This window comes from Dromaius novaehollandiae, chromosome 3, assembly GCF_036370855.1.
Source record: "Dromaius novaehollandiae isolate bDroNov1 chromosome 3, bDroNov1.hap1, whole genome shotgun sequence".
Lineage (NCBI taxonomy): Eukaryota > Metazoa > Chordata > Aves > Casuariiformes > Dromaiidae > Dromaius > Dromaius novaehollandiae.
The window spans coordinates 114,718,745-114,737,273 of NC_088100.1; the positions used below are offsets into that span (position 1 = coordinate 114,718,745).

At 44.0% G+C, this 18,529-nt stretch overlaps 1 long non-coding RNA gene across 5 annotated transcripts in view; it reads right to left on the bottom strand.

The window, feature by feature from the left end:
* The window catches only part of LOC135327947 (uncharacterized), an 82,977-nt gene that overhangs the window by 46,853 nt on the left and 17,595 nt on the right, over positions 1-18,529 (bottom strand). The gene's annotated exons all lie outside the window — the stretch shown is intronic.

Consider the following 18,529-nt stretch of genomic DNA (forward strand, 5'->3'; position numbering starts at 1 on the left):
ATTTGGGATTTACTCTTATTTGAAGTGTCAAGACAAAAGAGTAGGTGGGAATTATTAGGGCAGTTTTACTAACAGTCTGGGACTGGTTTCAAATGTTCACTCCATTCAGGGAAATCTTGGAGGGTAAAATGAATCTAGATTTCCAGCGTGGAAGAGTGACCATGTCTTTTCCACACTAGGAATGCCAAGGACATTTTTCATGTTTTTATGATGCAATAATCTAACTATGAAAGGAGAGGACAGGTTAGGACTAAGGCAGCCACTGGAATTTTTGGCTGCAGGAGCTGCTTCTTCATGAAATGTAAGAGTGAACAGACAGTTTCACCAGCCGCTTGCAAGTTGCTTAACTAGCCCATACAAGTCTATTAATGGAGGTGACTGCCTCCCAGCACCATGTCATGAATGATCAAGACCAAAAGCTCAAGCACAGATAGCACAGGACACCCTTCCATTTCATTAAAGTTTATAATCTATGCTACCTGAATAATACTAGTTATAGGAAACATTATGCCATGAGTTGCAAGGAGAATTTATATAAAGTTGGGGACTTCTGCATGCTAAGCCTATGGACATCAGTGTTTTTTTTACACTAGCAGTTGCACTGGTAACAGCTTCTTAATTCTCCCACTACAGCTTGGGAGCCAGTGTAGATCAGATGTTGTGGAGGAAAGAAAAGCCAAGGAGACACTGTAATTTTTGCTGTCATTCAAGTGTAAATCCTGACTCTGTGCTTCAGAGTGATGGTATCACAGAAAATCCCCTTGCTTGCCTTGTAGGGGGATGAAGCTGACCTGGTCTTCACGGACCTGGCTTTCTTCTGGAAACTGGGCCTTTACCCCCTCAGTCATCTTTCCTCCAGCAGCCTTGAATATGCATGGCTCCTGAACTGAGGGCATTACCAAGATTTTGGCCCTTGGGCTTGGGCCACTGGTTCTGAGATCCATTACTTCTCTCAGCGTTTGCACAGGCCACATGAAAGCAGAGCATGAAGATAAGGACGGCATGTCAATCAGTACTTGTCACCCCAGGTCAGGCATGTCAGCAGCTGTTTAGGAAAGGTGTCACTTTGTATTCAGGCTTGCTCCGACTCTTTCTGAAAGCGCATGTCTTCCTCACACAAGCTTCCCCATAGATTTCCTCCACTTATCGTCTGTGATTCCTTAGTCTTGGGTCTCAGCTTCTGAGATTTCCCAATGCTCTATATGTGGGACTCATATTTCCTAAGGCAAGCACACTAAAAGCCAGCCCTTCCAAAGGGCCTATAATCAGATTTTCCCAAGTCTTGGAGCCCAGAACTTGGGCAAGATTTTCCAACAAATCTGGCCCCCAGGTCTTACACCAAAGTCTTATGAAAACATGGCCCTTGTTGTTGCAGCTGTGCTCTTTTCTGGAGTTTTGCCTCCACATCACTGCACTGCCTGGTCTCTGCAAAAACCTCTACCTGAATTTCATTAACTCAGACAGGGACATTTCTCGTTTGCCTGCAAAAAAAGCTACTCTCATACAATCTACTAAAAAAGTGAAAAGAGGTGGCTGACAACAGTGTTAGCATCAGAGCCCAGGTAAACTTCAGTCAGGCCTTTGTGCAGTCTGTGCCCCCTGAGCCCTGATGAATTTCTGTCTGTGTTGTTACACCAAAGCACTTTCTTGGCAAGCTCTCCAGCACCAGAAAGCTGAGGTGAAACAGAAGCAGTCCATGACATGTGAAGTGTGAACAGAATTCCATACCTGCCTGGTTGTGAAATGGGCTTATGGATAAGAAAGGGTAAAGCGGACAGGCTTGACCTGTGCTATGAAAGCCGTGTAATTCATCTCTCTACTGCCTTGTGTCCATTACCTGTCCTTGCAGGAACCACTCCTGGGGTCCCTTGCTATCTGGCTGCAACTCACAAAGTGTGTTCACTGGTCTGTTAGCTCCATACTTTATTATGCAGGAGCACAGAAGAGCCCTAGGCACAAGAGAAGGAGACTTGCTATGCTTGGTATTGTACAAACAGAATAAGAGCTTACAGGCCAAGATTAGAAACCAGAGGCAGATACAGGCTGAGGAAGGAGGCTGCTGCTTGGTGAGACAGGCAGTTGGATGAGCAGCAGTCTGGCCACTGTTATCCAGCTTTCTTTATGGATTTGGTTGGGAAATATTTTGATTGTTCTTTCTTTTTCAGTGAGGAGGAATACCCATTTGCCAGAAGCTCAGGATGGCTGAGTGTTGATCAACTACTGTTGCTGGAAACAATGCCACTTCTGGGACAGATGTTCTGCAGAGGGAGATGATCAGAGTCAAAGCAGGCCCTGCATTTGGCTATGAAATCCAGCCCATGAAAATAAGTGTGAGGAACACTTATCATGAATCAGAATTATCATCTCCTGCCCTCACCAGCTTTGTCTTTGCTAGCAATGCAGTAACTGAGTGGTGGCTACTAATGGGGTGTGGGCTGTTGAGGCTGGAGCAGGTTTGAAACCAAGGTGATGTACAGATTCTACTCATATGGCTCTAATCCTCAGCTGATGGCATTTTATGTGTCTGTGTCTATCTAAGCTCAGCTTTGCTCCAGCCAGTGATTGCTCTCAAGTCTGTGGCTGTGCAACAGTGACAGGGAGGGATGTATAAGTAAAATTATTGGGTCAGTAGCAATTAGAGCCTTGCACATCAGCGTAAAAAGAAATTCTGCTCTTTTGTCAAGTGTATTCCTAGATCACGTCCTCCTTAAACTTGCAAAAATTGATCCAGCAACTGTAAATCCTGATTTTCTCCCAAATCAAAGACAGGACTGGGATAATCTGCTCTCTCCCTACCTATGCTAGAAAACCCCAAATCCCAGTTTTCCCTTCGGGCTTTCCCCAGCGTCTCTTCTTGAGCTCTCCAGTCAAAAAGTTGATTCAATGATGATGGCTGTCGCTGCTTCATTGCTGTTTTGCAGACATTTTACAGACCCATGTGCCTGAACAAGTGCAACTGGTGCATCAGCAGAAGGAGCACAGACAACTGCTGAGTTTCAGGAGCCTTTGCTGAGAGCCAGCACCTGGTGTGTAAAGCCAGGCTGACCATCAGTGGGGCATGAGATCCTACAGCCTGTGGAACAGGGGAGAATCTGTCTGTTGTTGAAGGGAGGGATGGGGAAATAACTATATTTACAACTTTTTTTAAAAGCCAAACTTCATAACCTTCATGTTTCCAGCAAGACATTGGCTTCAAATCAACAGGTTTCTCAGCTGAGCCCGTCTTGGAGTAAGGCTCATCTTACCAAGTGACAGCTATCTTGGAGTGAGAGATGTGTGCACATGCACTAAGTGTGGTCCCCAGGAGCAGGCAAAAGGACTGGGAGATGAATGAACATGAAGAAGTGGCCTAGCCCCTATAAGGTATCTTTACAGTTGCTTTGAGAAGTGTAAAGAAGCCAATTGCTGGGAACCAGTCCAAAGCTGGGAGATGTGTGGGAAAAACATGGTGTGTCATGACAACAGTGGATGAGAAGGGAAGTGTGTCACATCCATGTCATGCAGGTGAGAGGGACACCATGCCAGAGACAAGGGTAGAGATGTGCAGGCCCAGAAGCAATACACATATGCAACCAGCCCTGCAAGGTATTTCAAGGTTTATGTACCTCTGGTTTAGACAGTATGGTATTTACGCACTTCCTGCAGTTTAGCCCAGGCCTTTTGGATCTGAGTCTTGTCCCTTTTTTATCCTACTGCTGCTCCTGCCATGATTTCTGGCCCAGCCTGCAGCACCTGCTTGGGCCAGGTGACTCCTGCACCTGGAGTAAGACTTCTCATGTGTTTGCCAAGGGTACTTCTGAGGTGGGGTCATGCTGACAAGGGCATGACAAAGAGGAGGAGGGCCTCCACAAAGAGGAGGCAGTGATACAGTTCTGCCATGCTGGATCCTGCAGAGAGCAAAGGAAGCAGCAGACCCAAGGACAAGCTTTTGGTCCCTTTCATAGAGCTCCATGTTTAGGCACTCTAACCTCTGCTCAGCTGATGGCCAACTTGGTGTTTCTCCAGCCAAGTGCTCTGCCAAGAGTAGAGCTGCTTAGGGATGGAGAACTGATGCACAACTAGAAAAGGGGGGACAAAGACTATAAAGAGTGAGAAAATTTAAGTGGCTCCTGTTATAAAGCAAGTGACAGTGTTACTTCAGCTTCTTTCTAAGTACATCATTTTGTTCTGTAGGTCAAAAGAGAGTCTGGTAAGCTTTATCCTTAGTCTTTAGCTGCTTTAAAAACACCCTGTCATTTATTTCCCCTAACTAGCTAGGGCTCCTACTAAATCCCCAGCTCCCTGAGCCGTATAATTGTATGAGACTTTCACCTGTCCTTTTAAACAAGATAATTTCCTAATCAAGACTGCAGAGAGACTCTGAAATTGTAGTGCCTTCCTCTACTCTCTCCCTCTTCTATAGCTTACAAGACAGAAAGCAAAGAAGCTTGTTTTCTAAAAACTCACAGTTCTTCCGTCAACCTCAGGATTTGGGGGGGGCTTGACTCATGATTTTTGAAGAGCTGGGGTTGGCAGTTTTGCATTATTTGGCTTTCTGCCCAGATGACTAACTATAAAGAGGCATGTTTGGATTTCTGTGGTGCTCATCATTTATTTCAGAAACTACAGCAGAATGTTTTTAGGCAGAACCAAAAATAGTAACTGCAATGCCTTTTCTGTTATAAACTCAGTTTAAGATGAAAGAAATGACCCAGATTCCAACACCTTTTTCTTACCTTGACCCATACATGACACTAGCAATACATCCATTAAGGTTGTTGAAACCTCACTGACTCTTATTGTGGTTCTTACGATATTTTAATACCTTTCTTAAATCCCTAGCTCTTCTGGGATTAGGAGTCTTTGTCTTTTTGTCACTTAAAAAAAATAACTTCTGCCTCTTTTTCTGGGAAGAAAGATTTGAAGACAACAAAAATCCTAGACATTGCAGTAATGAGACAAATAGCTAAAAATCAAGAGGTTTGTTTGTTTAAGTGTGCTAATATAAGGTATGACCCAACTGGATCATGAGAAACACAGTAAGCTAGTGAAATAGCATCAGGCTCTCCCTCTTGAAAGAACACAAGCTAATGAGAGGCATTTTCTCAGCTCAGAACAATTGCACACTGAATGAGGAGTGATCTGCCACCTTTCTGGTGTTGCAGATGAATGAGTTACCTACCTTTTTGCTAGACTGAATGGATGGGCTCATCATGGGACATTTTGTATGCAACTTTATTCCATTCACATCAAAATATATGAAGGTAGGGAGAAAGAAAAGAGATCTAGGAGAGAGATCAGACGATCTCTTTTTTTGTGCTATCTGACCTTTCAGTAACTAATGTTCTCCCTTAAGAATTCATTGTTGGAATAAATTGTTTCTCTTGTTAAGAACAGCAAATGCAAAGCCCTCCCTGGCAGCTGCAGTGATGATGATTTGCTCATCTTAGGGCATCAGTATGATAGTGCTTCCTATGGCAGGTCTGGTGGGGCAAAAAGCCAGTTCCTCTGGACTTGTTCTGGGGGCAGAACTGGGAAAAGGTGGATGTAAGCCATGCTTACCTTGGGATTTGTGTGTCAAAGATGCCAGTTTTGGGCATCTTGGGTACTTAGGGACATGGGGCTGGTGCACGTGGGTGTGGTAGTGTGTGCATATGCACATGAAAGATGTCATGATTATAAACTGAATAACTGGAACACCAAGTGAAGATTGCACTGACAGTTTTGTGATGTTTAGGGAGTTTATATGTACGTTAAGATGGTGCCAGTGAGGTAGCAGTTATTTCAGCCCTAGTGAGACTTTGCAGAACTCAGCTAGCAATACACAGCTTAGGCACTAGATGGCATGGCCTTTTGGAATAGCACTAGTGGAAATCGGGGCAATAAAGGTGCCCCTTTGGAACACTAAATTTTTGTTGGACCAAAAAACCCAGGGCACTCAACAACAGTGAATTTCCTTAACTACATATGTGATGCATCTGCAGACTTAACACAGCTCTCCTGAGGAGCTCAGCACTTGCCTTGCCATGGAATTAGCTGCTTTCTGCCAGGTTTTGTGATTTGAGGTCCCAGCAAGGGGGCTTTTGATAGCATTGCTTTCTTTCATCCTTTCAAGTTTATTCTGCTCTTCTTCCTGCTTTTGCTCGAGTGCCAAGCCAGCCCCCGCCAGGATCTTTGGTTGTCGGAGGTGCTGACAAGATGCTGTCTCCCCTCCCTTCCTCCCACAGCCACAGGCAGCCCAGACTCATGTCACAGCGCTATGTGCAATGTGACATCTCCTCCTCCCCCTCCACATCAGCTGTCCACTCATTATCACCACCACCAGTCCTTCCATTCCTCTGGAGAGACGGATGTTACAGGGCCCTGCCAGCTCCTTTCTCTCTCCGGTCCTCTGCCAAAACCAGGCCAAAGGCATTTCAAGTGCTTTGCTTGACCTTTGCATGAAAGTCCCCATCCAATGGCTCAAGCAAGGAGGTCAGAAGTCATCGCACGCTGTCTGTCAGGAAACTAAACACTTCTGCCACTGTGATACAAACCAGTGTGTCCTGTGGCGCTCTGCTAGTCTCACCTCAGGTTTAGACTCATTTATCCTCTCAAACTCGAGCTGTCCAACCTTTTGAGCTCTAGCTATGAGAAAGGGAGGATCTTTTAACACTTTAGATAAGGCATCTGAAACTTAATTCTCCTTTTCTTTTTTTCCCCTGCTTTCTGTTAAATGTCACTAATTTAGATTGTCAGTGCTCAAGGGTCCCCAGGCAAAGGCTCTGTGGTCTCTTGGGTAGCAATAACCTACGTGGTCTTTAGCTAAGACCAAAGGAGGATTTATCCTTTAGGAGACAGGGGAGCAGCCACCCATGCTCATTGGAAAAGGTGGTGTGACACTCGATTGCTGCTTCTGCTGTTTGGCGTAAGAGACACGTACGCTCCTTTCCTCTAAAAAACCTTTCTGGGCTGCTTCAGCCCCAGAAGAGCAGCTCTTCGTGCCTGGCTGACCTGACAGGCTGATCACTGACAGGCCCAGGGGCCTTGTGGCCTGAACGTGGCCAAGGCTGTGGGCAGCTGAGACCTGGGACGGGAGGAAGCTGGTGGAGACCCTGCACTTTGAAAACCCCAATCCTGATGACTGGCCACGCTGATGTGGCACCGCTTGACATGCAGGCAGGAGTGTGTTGTGATGTCCTGAGAGGGGAAATAAATGAAAGACAGAGGGCAAACGTGAGGGATCTCCCCAGAGAAAGGCACCTGGCCAGCATGAGGAAACCCAGGCTCCACGTCCCCCTGTCTCAGCTTTGAGCAGAGGTCCATTATCCTGAGATGGACAGCAAGGACTCTGGCAAAGACATATTTTTTTTTCTGAAAGAAAGTGGTAGTTTTGAGGATGCACAAAATGAGGCCCCTTCAAAGAAGGCATTTCCAGAGCACGCAGCACTCTCTGAAAACCCAAGTCCTTTGACTTCATGCTCTTCGGGGAGTCTAAAATACCAATTTGCTTCTGAAAACACAGGCTGGGTCCCTTAGATGTGATTTTGGTGCTTTCAGAGACCTTTCTAACTGCAGGCAAGGAAAGCTCAACCAGCAACACCTCTGTTAAGCAGCATGTCCCGGAGGAGCGGGCCTGGGCAAGGCTGGAAAGGACGTCTCCAGTGATACCTGCCTCACTCTTGACAGCTCCTTATCTACCTGCTTCTTATAGGTCTCCAGGGCCAGAGGCTCCATATCTTTTGAAAAATCTCCCTTTAGACAAGACTAAAACACCTGGTATTGTCTACAGAAAGGAATCCAACAGGAGGAATTTTAAAGAAGTTGACCATTAAAAATATGCATGACGCAATTAAGTGTGTGTATATACATTTTTATTTTTTATATATATGTGCCTGTGTGTATTTACGGATATAAATTAAAATTTGTGCTCCCCTCCCCCCCAAATTGCTATTAAAATACTCATACACCTGGCAAATCTTGCATTTCTATCTCATGAGATTCAGGGAGCTTTAAAGTCTGGGTTCCTGTAGTCAAGAGGATTTTAACTTCTCTTTTGTCAGACTGGTTTTGTTATTTTCAAGTCATTTCTAGCCCTCTTGATTGTAGATAGCAACATTTGAAAATGTGACTCATTACATGTTCAAGTAGCAGGAGGCAAAGAAAAGAACCCACTTATTCTCTCTTAAAAAAAAACCAACTAATTTTTCGAAGTCATATTCATGATTTTATTGTGGTTTTAATGATTACCTCAGCATACTCCAGCTGCCACCACTACTCATTCCTGTGGGTCTCAGGCCTTAATTTCTGTCATATTACTGGGTTGCAGACTTCTTCAAAGCAAAATTTGCTAGACATGTCTCTCTCTCCAAAGCAAATCACTCAGTTTCTTCCTTGAGGTCTGGCAGTCTCATCGCTGTGACATGATGGGGATAGTTTTAGTTAGTAGACCATGCCTGGCTGCTCCTCTGAGAAGGGCTTGCAGCATACAACTCTCATTCATCCTAGTAAATATGGCTGGAAATTTGGGTGTTACATCAGTCAAGACGATGCACAAAGCACATCCATGAGGATTCTACCTACAAAGTGAGTTGCTAAAGCACTTTGCTCTGCAAGCTGAAGGTCACATCTTGACTTGATTAAAAGTAACTCGGGGTTGGGAAGGGATTCCTACATGTACTGTGGTCACATCTCTTGGTGGCAGTGTAGACGTTTCCTTAATAGGGAAGCTGAATGGGGCTTATACACAGTACCTCAATTCTATAGGAATCAACTCACCATGTGTAAGGACATCTGAATAGAAAAATAAGTTGCAAGAAACTGGATGAAAGATACTGGGGTCAGGCTAGAAATAATGGGTAACTGGCATATGATGGGAGCACAGAGTAACAGGCTGAAGAGGAGAAAGGATAAGCAAGGTAAGCAATAAACATGGATCTCTCCCATCTCCTCACTGCTAGTAATATTTTAAGATTGGGAAAGTTTGGCTCCTGTATCTCTTTTCCCAGCTGCTAAAACCATTCCCACGCTCCAGTGACCAGCATGCCGGATTAGCTTGTGGTAATCTGGCTACACTAATCACTCCACATGAAAGGTGTTCAGCAAATATAAACTATTGCTTTGTTTTCCCCAAAGTTTAAGGCTGTTCAGCTCATATTTCATTTATTGCCAGAGTGAATGCAGCCTCCTCCACCCCCGCCCCGCGCTGTTCAGTCCCTGGAGCCTGCCTTTTAGTAAAGGAATTGCTTGCACATATTCAGTGTTCTGCAAACAGCATGGAGCTCTGGCAGGCATTTTACTTGCCAGATGGGAGTGGGCGTTTTCAATAGATTATTAGTTGGCTTTTAACATCCAAGGTGTTTGAATCCTGTGTCCTGATCAAAGCAATTAAAAGCCAAACTGCTTCGGAGCAAATGACAAGGAAACTAAGGGAAAGAGAGGAGGAAAGTTTTTGTTTGGGGTTTTGTTTGGTTTTCCTGCAAAAAGAGACTGAGCTGAGGTAGAAAAACACTCTCACACCACACACTACAAGTGCTGGGCTCATTAGGACACAGCTACACCACCCTGAAAAACTCAGTCCACATTTTTCTTATCTATGGTAAGAGTAAGTAAACACCTTTTTCTGTTTATACTAGTTGGATATACTGATCAATATGTTCAGGCTGAGTGAACACTCCTTCCTCTAATTAATAAATTATGTGCCCATTTTAAAAGTCTCTATTTCTCTTGTGCCGGTGATCCTCAAGGAGCAATTAACAAGTGCCATTTGAACTGTTAGTACGTATGTTGCAAAAGCAATCACTAACTGTGTGCATGATAGTGGCGCTTAGGAGCCATGATCGAGCTCGAACACATCAAGAAAGGCCAGCCTTGGCCTCAAGCAGTTGCAAAATTAAGTGGTAGCAGGAGAGGAAAATGCAATGAGCATGGAGGGAGTTGTGGTGCAGGTCAGAGCAAGGACACAGCGGAGCTAGGAATAGAAACCAGTTCTCCAGGCCCCTCAGCTCAAAGCCTTCATATACTTAGTCCTTGCCTCCTGCTGACCCTTAACTAGCTTCTTACAGCCCTGTTCTTCCTCTTGGCTTACCCTCCCTAGCCTGCTCTAAAACTTGTGATGAGAGGCTTGGGGCATAGGAAACCAAGTGATGGAAGGGGGCCCATCTTGTGCTGCATTAGTCCCTGGAGGGCTAGGCTGCGTGCAGCTGTCCAGATTTCTGTCTGTCCCTGTTCATAAAGTACTTCCAGCCTACACGGAGAAGATTCCCCTTCCTGCTGTGCTGCTGGAGGTTCTTGTCTTTGGAGCAGGCTCAGAGAAATGTATGTGTGTTTGTGGCCCCAAGGTCTTCATTCATAGTCTACTGTCTAAGTTCAAACCAACAGCAAAGAAGTGCTGAGATTCTAGGCTGTATGGTCATGGGTACGGTCTTGAACAAGGAGGCGGATCAGGCATAGACTGCAGGGGCTGGGCAGGTGGCAAGACAGAGTGTTGCCTCTGCAAAGGCTGACCTCAGGCAGATAGCAGTGCTAGGACAAGATATTCTAGTCTGGCTCGCCAACTTGCTCCCTACATGGCCATCACTACTGGGGACCTCCTTGCTCCATAATTCTCATCAGCTCAGCTGAGTTTGGTGAATCTATCGAGTTTAAATGAGAGAGAGGTTATAATCCTTTTTATTTTAACTTAAGTAGGTTAGGGAGTGATCATGCAAGCAGCTCTTCTGGCACATCTCACCAGACGGCAACTTTTGGCAGAAAAGAGGTAACAAAGAGTTGGAGGTGACTGTCACCAATGATGGTATGGTGGATGCATGCCAGAAGGCACAATAATGTGTGCAGATGCTGCCCTTAGCTGCATAACCACATAGCATTGGTAGAATCAAAGGGAGGAACAACAGATGCAACTGAGAGTATAAACTTCCCTTTAAAATCGCAGTCACACGAGCTGCACAGGATCAGCAATAGCCCATGAAGAACATCTTTTTTCTGAGCAAAGCCTGGCAGTTCTGTGACACTGGTGAAGGGAGATAGTGCAGCTGTTGAAAACATGAGTTGTGAGCTAGTCAAAAGACAGCTGATGTAAATCAGCTGCAATGAAAAGAGGCCTGTTTACACTGGCTGTGGAAAGATAATGCCCCTTGGCTTTGGGAGAGCTATGCTGATTTACCAGCTGCAGCAGGGAGGTAGGACCAGCAGGAAATCTGTCTCATTGACTTCAGTACAGTCTTTCCAGTGCATACTGGTTGAAGAGAAGGGCACAGGTCATTCTCATTTTCCTTGAGATCCATTACACAACAGCAGTGTTTCTTAGAACAAGTATTTGGTTTTAGCTTTTTATTAATGCTTACTTCATTTTATTAATATTTTCCATCATTTGTTTCACAGTTAATTTTTTTCTAATTGGCTTACAGCACATAGTAAGAGATTAAATTAGCAGATGTACTTTGAGGAAAGAAATTGTACATAATTAGTGTATGTGACATTCACTGGGAATGAGTGTTTTAATTTCCTAATGATTACCAGTTGCCTCTCTTACCCCTGTAACATACTGGATTGAAATCACTCCCACATAGTCTTACTTTCTTAATCTTTAGCTTCTGAGAGCTCAGAACGATAACATGCATGTGGCCAAAAATAAAGTGTCACCTTAATTAAAAAACAAAACTTGTACTGTTAACTGAACTGTTGATTCTAACGTAAGCTGCCAATCAGTCAATGCCTATTCATTCAGTCACTTCAAACAAGAGATGGGCAAAGTATTTCGCAATAAACAATTTGTTTATTCCATTCAGCCCTTTAATCTCCCTACATACAAATTTCCACAAGTTTTGTTTGAAATTACTTGAAGTTAGCAGGGCCTCTTGTGCTGAGAACTTCTGGAAGTGATTTAAAAAGTAAGTCTACAAGAGGTTTTTCAGTAAAGATGCAAAGTTTGCACATCAAATGCTACATCGAGCTGCCTTTGAGAGACCATAGCGTAACATATGTTTGCAGAAAAGGTCAGGTCATTAATTCATCCCTAGATTTGGTAATTCCTGGTTGTCAAATGTTTTTCAGAATGACCTAACTGTGACTTGCCGTAGTGGCCTCTATCAGCAATGCTTGCTCTGAGCCTGTGATGTGATTACTGTGCTGCACTGACCCAGCAATTTCACGTTACTTCAGCTATCTTTAGATCCATCTCATTTTAAGAACTGGTATTCCAGTATAGTCTAGCAATTTGATTCAAGAAATATATGAGGTACGTGGATCCACGTCATGCAGCTCTTAACGTTAAGTGCCCTCTGCTGTGGACTTCCTGCTGATTTTTTTGTTGTTGTTTTTTTAACATCTTGCACTCAAGGCTGTGGTGAAGTGGTGAAGGGTAGATGCAGCCTGCAGCTTCATTGCAAAGGTGTGCAGCCCTACCCCAACTGTCTAACTTTACAGCATGTGATAACTTGTGGGCCACTGAAGATAAACAAAAGACCTTTCATTTGTCAGCAGCAGAAGCGTTCCCAGCTCTGTTATAGGCCTCAAGAAACAAAATTCACTGCTCTGTTTCAGTTCCCAATAAGGCGAGCGAATGTAAGTAGACCAAATGCAATTTACATGTGCTGCTTTTGGCTCAGTTCACCCTAAGCTTTTGGAAATTTACTGTAAACTTAGAAATGATTTTCAAACATTTTGATTGGAATTAATGGGAGAAAAAACAGGGTTTTTGCCAGCAGAAAGAATCAATAATATAGCTCCATGTCTTTGTGAAAAGCCTTTCTTGCCAAATATTACAATATTTTGGCCCAAAGTTTTAGATGAGTCATGGCATGATAGCATCTAGCAATAGTTCCTGCAAAAGGAAATCATGACTCACAGATCCCTAAAAAGTTGTTGACTGTGCCAGTGAGGAACTGATGGTTATGATATTCTTATGTACACTTTGACACAAGGCTTTGCACTGAGGGCTACTGAAATAGTCACAGGGCAACATGCAGTGCTGTATCTTGAATGAAATCCTAGGCTGGAGATGTAGAGAGTCAGTAGACTACTCAACTTTCATATTCATGTGTGAAACACCAGCTCTTTTGTTGCTTTACAGTGAATGTTCTGGGAAGAAGGATAGGTGGTGAGCTGCAGATGACAGGAAGTGGTTACATTACTGTTCAGGAAAGCACCCCAAAGAGGTCTGAGTTATTCTAAGCGATAGCATGTTACATTCAGTGTAGATAAATGCAAAGAAATACATGTGACAGTGAATTTATTAGACTCCTTCACATAATGAGGTTCTAGATAACTACATCAACCCAAGGAAAGCATATGGCCACTCTTGTGACAATTCCATAAATATTCCACTAGCCTTTCTTATATCACAGTGTTGTACTGAACAGAGATATTCCTTGAGACAAATATCTTGGCAAGATCCAAAAAATGGAGGGGAAACTTCCATGAAGAGCAAGAACACTCAAAGTGACCATAATAAATGACAAAAATATTTTTGGCTAGACACTAAAACTCATGAATCACTGTTTAAAATTATCTCTAGCTTTGAAAGATTAGGATAAAATTGAACATGGGGGAGACTATCAAACCCCTGCCTTTTAGGAAGATCTTACTCCTCCCTTTGCCATATGCCATGCTGGCTATTTTTGAAGTGAGGATGGCAAGTATCAGGGAGCAGTGAGGGCTAGCTGCTCCCTAAGGATGGGGAGCCAGGTGCAGGAACACAGGCAGCAGGAGATCAACCGTGCCAGTCAAGGCCTCATCCCCCTGTACCCAAGCAAGACAACCAGGACAGATCTAGAGCTGGTAGCCAGGTTCAACCAAGAAGCCAGATCATCAGGCAAGTTCGTGGTGATGAGGCAGGTCCAAGGTCAAGCAGGGAAGACCATCTGCAGGTCAGGATCAGGCCCAGTGAGGATAAGCTGGGTCAGACACAGCCCAGTGATCACCAGGCAGGTCCATGGCAGTGAGATAGCTTGAAGGTCAAGCCAGGAAGTCAGTCCAAAAGCCAAGATCAATGGAGTTCATTGCCAGACATGGATAAAGCTGAGCTGGACATCATTACTCCTACAACATGGCTTAAGGAGGTACTGAAGGCCCAGGCCTGAGCTTAAATGGGACTCCTGGGCCCACAGGCAGGGTGTGTTGGTGCAGGCTGCAGGTGAGTCTGGTCAGGGCAATTAAGTGCCCTGAGGGCCCTGACAGCAAGTTAGAGTGGCCCAATCCAGTTTTGCAGTTCCTGTACCCCCAAGAGCATGCTTTTGATCAACAAAAAAATAAAAGGGTCTGAGCATATTCACTGAGTATTTCATGAGGTCCAGGTCTCTATTTAATGAACAATTTTTGTTTATGCCACTGTCCTGCAGCTTTCAATTTGTAAGTTCTCCTCATGCTAAAGAACATGTGTAGGCAAATAACACTACAATCAACCAGCAACTGCTGTAGTTCTTGGCAGCAGGTTAGATGGCAGCCCCAGACCCTAGGCTCCATGCATATGTGAGGTACAGTTATCCATGCAGTGCCCACAGCCTCTGAGCAACTTAAGGTGACCCCTTGCAGGTCATAAAACACCTCATATGCTTCTGTCTTCACTGATGGATTCCAGATGTTATTGAAGAAAGTTAATAAGTGGAGAAGGAATCAAGAGCAAATCCTATAGTTCTTGTATTTACTAAAATTACAGGACATAAAATATCTATCCTGTAAGTCTACTGAAGCCCAGCCCACAAACCTGAAAAAAAATTGTTTTCAGCATACTTCATTAATACTGTTGTTAGTGCAGTGATTCTTAGGAGCAATGATTCACAGTAGTATATTTATCAGAGTGCAAACCATCTCACTGCACAAAATGCATGTATTACATGCATAAGCCTGGAAACATCCACAAAGCTGAATTTTATCCAAGTAACAGAGTACTAAAAAATAAAATTAAATTAAAAAAAAATCAGTGAATGCATCCACATTCTGCAGTACAAACTAATGAGATCCCTCTGGGGGCTGGGCTGATTCAGCATTCCTCAGTTTAAAATTTACAATGAGCATTACCTCCTTTTAAAGTTACAGTTCACCAGTCTTATTTGAAAATCCATGGAGCTTGGGTCCTCAGCTTCTAACAGAGCATTGCTCAGTAGTGGTAGACTTCTGTATTTCCTGCAGTGTATTGCCAAAGTGGGGCTCTGCTAAGGTCTGCCAGCAGGGGATCTTCAAACTAGATGACAAAGCCTGCAAGAGGTGTTGGATGTAATTGTAATTATGATTGAAGTCCCTTGGAAATTTGGCATGACAGAAGCCCTTCTTCCCAAGTTTCACCCCATCATTACAACTGGTCTTACTCTATAAAAGGGAGTGACACCAGAAGCATTCAGACAGACACGGACCTGGTGTTCACTGGCTTCTCTCTCTTCAGGGCCTTAAGATGGGCTGAGGACAAGTGATAGTTCTCAAATGCTCTTGTGGAGCCTTGTGTCTATAATAACTTCTGCTGCGTCTTCAGGGGGCATATCAGCAGAAGGAAAAGATCTGGTGTAAGAGATCCAGTGTATGACAAGACATCTCAGACTTTGTTTGCTCACAAGTGATGCTGCAAGAGAAAAGTAATCAGCTACTTCTGTGCTTAATGAGGGTGCTTCATTATCTAAGTGCTTGAATCCATTGGTGAAGCAGTTAAGCTGGCTGTCATCTGTCGCAGAGGCATCAGTTTAACCCCAAACAAGGACATAAAGGGCTTTAAATTATAAGAAAGTTCTGGTTGTGTTCTGGATCTGGTGGATGCCTGGAATCCAGTTGACTTGGGTGCAGTTTTGATTGGCATGCAGTGATTGTGTTGTCTTTGCTCACTGTAACCAGAACAAAGGTAACAGTGAGCCTGGTGCACAAGGGTTCATACAGTGGTGTGTGTGTGTGTGTGTGTGTGTATATATATATATATATGTCTGTGTGCGTCTCTTTCTAGCCTGTTGTTTCCTGCAGATATTCCTGCCACGGGAAGTGTTGTAGTGAAGCTCTAGGCTTCACTCTTTGCAAAGTCTGGAGAATCCTGCAGTTTTCAATACATAGCTAGGCTAGATTAGGTCTGCTGTTTAAAGGCCATTTGATGCACATGGACAAATCCAGGAGGCTTGTGGATGCAGGTTTTAGAGCAGATGAATAAAACAGTAAGTTTCTTTTCTCCCTAGCCTCCATAAATAGAGGCTGACCTCCTGGACAATAAAGTAGGATTCCTTCCAGATCTTGCCTTATCTCCAGGTATCATTTATTGATTTAGTGCTCCACCTGAGTGGCTGAGATCTAAATATTTGGTTTTATGAATAGGTTTTCCTTAAATACCAGAAGTATTTAATCTTCCTGTCTCTTGTAGTGATTTATACTTCTTGAAAATGAAATTTGATCTTCGGTTAACAGTAAGTAGAAGTTAATTACAGGAAATCACAGTTCAAAGACCTTAAGCTTAAAGACACACGCATGCACACATGCAGACACTGTCCGCTTTATATGCACACAAATATTCACCCCTTTGTATCCACCCCTATGCAACACAATGGCTATCCCAAGAATTTCCTAAGTGCTGCTTTTAACTAGAGCTGAGTGCACTATTCATACCAAATGGACTCTACAATTATCATTTGTTTGTGTATTAACATAGTGCCTAAGGGCAGATCCCATTCAATGGATTTTGCCCCTTTTATTGTGCAAAAACACAGTCCATGAGTAGGTTTTGATTTTACCCAAATATGTTTGTTGTTCAACTTTATTCACTGAATAATCTCTTCAGAGAGAGAGAGAGAAAACATCAGACTGAAGAAAGGGTATAGGCCTGCCTACTTTGTATAACATCTTGGGGATGAGGGGAAGCAAGTTTTTCCGTGTTTGCCTCTTTGCAGGTTTTTTCATTTTTTCCTGAAACACCTGGTGCTGCCCGTATCAAAACCAGGGCACTATTCTAGATAGAACCGATAATGTCCAGCAGTTCCTGGCTTTGCACCACAATTAAGACAAGCGGGCTATTTTTGCTGAACAGGAGGATTGAGATGTTACTGCTCTATCCAAATGCAGTGACACTTCTGGCCTAGCTCAGCTGCTTAAAGGACAAAGGAAATTGGGTGCTTTGTTTCTTAGTTTGATAGCAACTGTGGCATCCCTGGACCCACCACTTCTCTTATGCCTTTCCTGCTTCCCTTGAAAGGAGACCTACTGTTGTTGAAAGCTAGCTCCCTGTGCCTCCCCTTCCTCTGTTAAGCTGTCACAGCCAACCGTGCTTGTTCTGCCCTGGCAGACAGCTTGTGGTTTGGCTAGCAAGCTGCAGAGATATAGGCTGCTGACTTCTATCTCTTCCCCGCATATGTTGTGGTTTCATTTCTATTTCACCAAGCTGGAGCTAGGCTCAAGGAAGAGGTTTTAGGAATGTCTGTGAACAGATGACAGCAGGGAGTACAAATAGGTCCTGCTAAGGAATGGGGTGCTGTGCAAGCTACATGTTTCAGAGTACATATATGAGAAGCAAGGGTGACCACAGGTTTAGAAATCACCATCAGCAAAGGAAAGATCAAAGAATTGGCACCATTTGACTTAGAGAAAGCACAATCATATTCTCCAAAAACAGACTAGGTAGCTACAGAGACAAAGAGGATAAACTGCCTGGATCTGATCCAGCTTTGCAGCAATGGACACTGGCAGATGGAAGTTAGGCTGGGCCACTACTGCCATGGCAGAGGAGGAGAGTAAAGGGGATGGCAGGCCCTTGAGCCTAAAGCTTGGTGATCCTGCTGCCACCAAGCAACAGGGCATGGGAGACAGAGGCCACAGTGACCAGCACTCAGCCTCCTTTCTCCCACACCATCCACTGGCATTGGCAGCAGTAGCCAGGCAGCCTCTTTGGTATTAACCTAGGTAGGGAAAGCAACAACTGCCTGTTTCCCTTACAACTAGCTTAAATTACAGTGACCAAGATTTAGATTTGACTGTAGGGAAAGGCAGCCAAATAGAAGGGTAAGGAAACCATGAAAGAGTCTGCAGGATTGGAGACTCCATTGCTATAGGGGTTTGGGAGTAGCACGCCAGCCACAGAAAGGACATGAGAAGAGTGATGTGACTCCTGCACTAGCAAAGGGCCATGTGGTGGCAACAAGAGAGACTCCTCTCTCTCTCTGTGCTGATAATGAGACCTGCAGGAACTGCTCTAGTCCTTCTGCTGATGAAGGAGATGAAGCTAAATAAAATAGTGAATAAAATGTGATCCATTGAAGAGATGTGATGTGAAATGAAATGATGTAAATAAAACATGAGCCAGATTCATGGAGCTTTGCTGCTAATAACTGGCTGGAGATCTTGCTCTCTCCTTGTGCTTTGGCATTGCTGAAAAGTAGACCAAGGCAGGGAAAAAATTAGAAGGGACCTGAACTGCCTTTCCTCCTAGGGATTGTGTCAGCTGGAAAGGATGAAAATAAGTTGAACAGCTCTGTAGAGAAAAAGGAGGTACGGAGGAAGGGAAGGGTGTTGTGTAGGTCAGGAAATGCTCCAGTAGCAGGAGTCAGACTCTGGAGGAATGTGACATTTGATCTTTTCCACAATAAGACATAAAGAAAACTGGGAAGTCATGGAA